The sequence below is a fragment of the Loxodonta africana genome, chromosome 4 (assembly GCF_030014295.1).
Source record: "Loxodonta africana isolate mLoxAfr1 chromosome 4, mLoxAfr1.hap2, whole genome shotgun sequence".
Classification (NCBI taxonomy): Eukaryota; Metazoa; Chordata; class Mammalia; order Proboscidea; family Elephantidae; genus Loxodonta; species Loxodonta africana.
Window position 1 is genome coordinate 28,611,171 of NC_087345.1, and position 5,183 is coordinate 28,616,353.

General features: G+C 41.7%; 1 pseudogene; it reads left to right on the forward strand.

Moving 5' to 3' along the window:
* Nucleotides 1-1,397: 1,397 nt before the first annotated feature.
* LOC100664429 (reticulon-3-like) lies at nt 1,398-4,795 on the forward strand (annotated as a pseudogene).
* Nucleotides 4,796-5,183: the final 388 nt, after the last annotated feature.

The following is a 5,183-nucleotide window of genomic DNA, read 5'->3' on the forward strand; positions in this document are numbered from 1 at the left end:
TTCTGAAAATTTCCAGGACTTATGTTCCCATAATCTCTTCTGTTCAGCTCTATATTATGTTAACCCGTAAGTGAAACTCGGCCTCTTCCTTAATTTCCATAGAAAAGTCTCTGCTCACCCATAATACAAATCATACAGAGTAAGTGTGGATTATAGGGAAGAATCCTAGCCTACTCCACAAAGCAAACATCTTAAAACTTTCCTATCAGTTATTTCTGTTCTCTAGTATCATTTCTGACCACCACACCACTAGTGATTCTCTGTTGGGCCTTAACCTACACAGCCCCCAACTTAATGTCTTCCCAAAAACTCTCCTCCAGTCCTACCCTCGTCCCTCTCCAGAAAACCCAGACAAATAACTGTTTCTTCCATAGACAAATTCTGGTCTGAATTTTACATCAGTAAATTAGAACCCATGTTCATTTCTAGAGATAATTTAATAATTCATTTTGTCTTGCCTTCCTTCATTTTTTTGAATGAGGAAACTGAGGCTCAGAGATCCTAGGTGCCTCGCTTATTTTAGACCTTAGAACAGTGTTTACACAGAGTGCCTGCATGAGAATCACATGGGTTTTTTTGTTTTGTTTATTGCTGATTTGGAGGCTGCACTTTTCACCTACTGAACCAAGACCTACTGAGTGAGCTTCTTAAAAAATAATTAGGCACACAAAACCACTGCCTTGGACTTACAACTTAAGGTCTAGAAAAAAAAAATGCACAAAAGATTGTTACAAAATTTAATTTAAACCCAAGCTATATGTTATGACAGGTTGGATTTATGCAGCATCTGAAAAGTCTTTGGACAGCTTTGACACAGGATAAAGTAAATACCAGTGTCATTCTGGTGAACACCAGACTAGGAGTCAAGGCTAATTGTATGACCTTGAGTAAGTTACTTAACATCTCTGGACCTCAAGCTCCTAGGGGAAAATACTACTTTCCCTACTTAACTCCAAGGACTATCTGAAGGATAAAATGAGATCATGTGTGTGAAAACACTTGTGGGAGGAGGGGAAAATAAATAGCTCTCTACAACTGCTACATATTATTTCAAAGTCCTGTTTGAGCCTGGAAAATATCAATCTTCTGCTTGTTACTAGTGTGCTAGTAAGGCAGCCTGTGGAGTTTTTCAAGAAGCCTGTAAGATCCAAGTTAGGCAGCTCATTGCTCAGGCTGAGTAGCCAGAGAGAGGAATTCTTGATTCAGAACAGCACCTGTTTGTGATTAAGCTTTCAGAGGCATGTGCCTGAACTGAAGGCAACGCTGCAGAATTGGCCATAGCAACAGTCCCAGTTGTAAAACAAATTCCTCCCTTAAAGTGGATATGAAAGGTAAACATAAAAGGATTATTCTGTAACTACATGAAATAAAACGATGCTTGTTTAATATCCCCTACCATGCGCATGAGCACGCCGAGCGCTCGCGCGAAGGGAAACAACAGGCAGAGGCTTATGGTAAAGAAAGAGATCCCCCAAAAACGACAACTACCTGCAAACTCAGAAGAGCTCACTTGCACTCTGCTAATTACAAAATACATTTGCAGAGCGGGCATCCTTGGCATCCACCCTCTGAAAGGTTCTTCCTTCAAAGCTCAAGTTTGGTCAAATTTGGATCCTTGGCAGCCCCCCAAAAAACCCCAAAACTTGTTGAATTCAGGGTTGCTCAGCCTCTGTGTCAGAAATCTGACCATGGTTAAAGTAAACACGTTTGTTATAGCTTGGAAGACATGATAGATCTCGAATGAAGACCAAAGCCCTGGGCCAGGTGTGGAGAATAGTAATCCTAGGACCTCTAGTTGGGCCAGATGAGTTAGTACTGGCATTGGTTGAGAGCTGGGGCGGGCGGAGGGCGGGGGTGGGGGGCTGGGGAGGAGGACGGTAGAAAGAGATCCGTAGGTTTTTATTAGGGTTATTTTGTGAAAGAGTGCATTCTCTGCATCTAAAAAAAAAAAAAAAGAAGAAGAAGAAGGAAGGGACTCAAGTTGATGTTAGAGTGAAAACCTACACAGAAGTCTGTTTAAAAATTTAAAGAAAAAGGCCAGAATACAAGTGTAAGGTAAGTCAGAATTTACCAATCGAGCTATAACGACCAGTTGTAAGTACATGAGTAATATACATGATGTTCCAAACCAAGGAGAAGTCCTGATTTTTATAGGAAACACCCGGAAGATACCCAGGAAATCAGCAAATTGAATGGTGTGGCTGCTTTATGTTCCATCTATCTAGAAGCCCTTGAAAAGAAAGCCCAAAGCAAGTGACCAGTAAGAGAAAAGAGAGGTAAAAGCTAGTTGTGTCAAGGATCTACGAACAATCTTAATACAAGAAAGATGGTCTAGGAAAGCAGACCAGTGGGCCTTGGGGTGACCAAAGCCAAAAAAGGAACAAAGGAACTGTTCTAATTGTTAAAAAAAATTTTCTAATTGTCTAATTGTTAGCTACCATCAAATCAGCTCTGACTCATGGTGACCCCGTAAAAAACAGAATGAGAAGTCCTGCCCATCCTCATTTTCCCTGGGAGATCAGACTGTTGTGATCCATAGAGTTTTCACTGGCTGATTTTTGGAAGTAGATCGCCAGGCCTTTCTTTCTAGTTCATCCTAGTCTGGAATTTCCACTTAAACCTGCTCAGCATCACAACAACATGCAAGCCTCCACTGACAGACAGGTGGTAGATGCCCATAAGGTGCATCGTCTGGAATAGAACACAGGTCTTCCTATGGAAGGTAAAAACTCAAAAGCCATTGCTGTCCAGTCAATTTTGACTTAGTGCGATCCTATAGGAAAGAGTAGAACTGCCCTTTAGGTTTTTCAAGGCTGTCATCTTTATGGAAACAGACTGCCACACCTTTCTCTCATGGAGCGGATGGTGGGTATCAACCGCCGACCTTTCAGTTAGCAACCAAGCGCTTTTAACCACTGCATCACCGGGGCTCCTTCCCATAGAAGATAAAACCCACTACCCACTGCCGGAAGATGGAAGGTAAATATTCCACCACTGAATCATCACTGCCCCCTACAGATGAACAATAACAAAGCAACAACAACAAAAAAAAACCCACTGCTGTTGAATGGATTCTGATTCAGTGTCCCTGTAGGATAGAGTAGAACTGCCCCATAGGGTTTCCAGGGCTGTAAATCTTTACGAAAGCAGACTGACACATCTTTCTCCCACAGAGCGGCTGGTGGGCTGGTGAGATGCTGACCTTTCAGTTGGCAGCCAAGCGTTTAACCACTGTGCCACCAGGGCTCCCCAAAATGAACTATAGTCATTTCTATTCAGTTAGAAGTTTTTCTTTTTTTCTCCATGAGAAAATGAGTGGTTACCTTGTAAGCTTAATCTAGCCATAAACCACTTGAATCCATTTTACAAAAAAAAAAAAAAAATGTTTAGGGCATCCAACAGACTAAACTCAAACCAAAACCTACTGCCATTGAGTCGATTCCGACTCATAGTGACCCCATAGGACAGAGTAGAACTGCCCCATAGAGTTTCCAAGGAGCACCTGGTGGATTTGAACTGCCAACCTCTTGGTTAGCAGCCATAGCACTTAACCACTATGCCACCAGGGTTTCCATCCAACAGACTAAGTAAATAAAATTGTGAGATGCAGTGGAAAGGCCACTTGACTAGGAGTGAAAAGATCTGGGTTCTTGCCCCAGTTATGTCAGTTACTGGCTGAGATGTGATTTCAGGCGGAGCATTTAGCCTGTCAGGACACCTTCTGGCAACCTGCAGTGGGGAACAGTGGGAGGGGATGGGGAGAGATGGAAAGATGATCTCCAAAATCTCTTCTACTCTGACAGTCTATGGTTCCAGTTAGTATATAAAATAATTCAGGCTATATATCAAAACATTACTAGAGGCCAACCCTGGGGAGTGAAATTAGGAAAGGGGCAAGGAGACAAAAGAAAACAATTGGAGAACACTTGCAGTGGAGTGAGGGGGAACACAAAGGCAGAAAGATTTTTAAATGAAATATTAAACAAGAAAAGCTGCAGTTAGCAGATAAAATAATTGAGAAAGTCTGGAAGGCTATATATCAAAACATTACTAGTAGTCAAAGTCTAGCACAGAGCAGGAGTGAATGGACTTGAGAGAGCCAAAAGTCTGGTTACTTTATTTCCTCTCCCTCCCTTGTTGAAAAAGTACATGGTATAGCCATTGGAGGACACTCAATCCCATCTAACTCCTCTTTGTCCTCTGGGCCCAACCTTCCTCAGCCAGTGACAGGGAGGGGAACTCCATAGAGCTTGCTCCACAGCCTCCTGTGTGATATACCACCTGATTTTCTGGCATGATGTGAAGAAACCTGAGTTTGTCTTTTGCCCCACACTCATCATGCTGCTTTCCCTGCAGATTTCAGCGTCATTACTGTGGCTTCTTACTTCATTCTGGCTCTCCTCTCTGTCACCATCAGCTTCAAGGGTTACGAGTCTGTCATTCAAGCTGTACGCAAGTCAGAAGAAGGCCATGCACTTGAAGTCTGTTTTCAGAAGCTTGCAATAATTATGAAAGTGACCCCATCAGGACCTCGAAACTCATCATTTATCTATTTCTGGTGAAAGATCTGGTCAGCTTCTTGAATCTGTCTTCATGTGGCTGATGACCTAGTTGGTGAAGCTTTCAGTGGAATTATCCTTTTGATCTTTGCTGAACTATAAATCTTCAATGTTCCAATGAAACATACAAAACCCAGAAAGATCACTATTTTGCCATCACCAGGGATCAGACCAAGTCAATTGTTGAAAAGACCCAAGCACAACTGCCTGACATTCCAAAGAAAAAAGCAGGATAAGCACATGGAAATCAATAGATTTTTTTACTAAATCACCATAGAACAGTTATAACATTGTGCTTGTACCATGAAGAAATATGTCCAGTGTCAGCTCAAGCCTGCCTTCCAAGCTCTTTTAATTTGGTGCTTTCTTACCTTCTTTCTCTTTACTCTCAGTACCAAACTCCAAAATGTATTAGATTAGAAACTGAAAGACTAAGGAAAGATTCAAATTAGTAGGATAAACCACTGCCTGTAAGGGTGACAGAGCTTTTGCCCATATCTGGAAAAGGCAAAAGTTAAGCAGAATATAATGGAAAATAAAACATACCTCTTCAGTTCTTTTATCTAATATCTAAGTATTGATCTTAAACCACTCTCCCACCACAGTTTTTCCCTTCAATTTAAG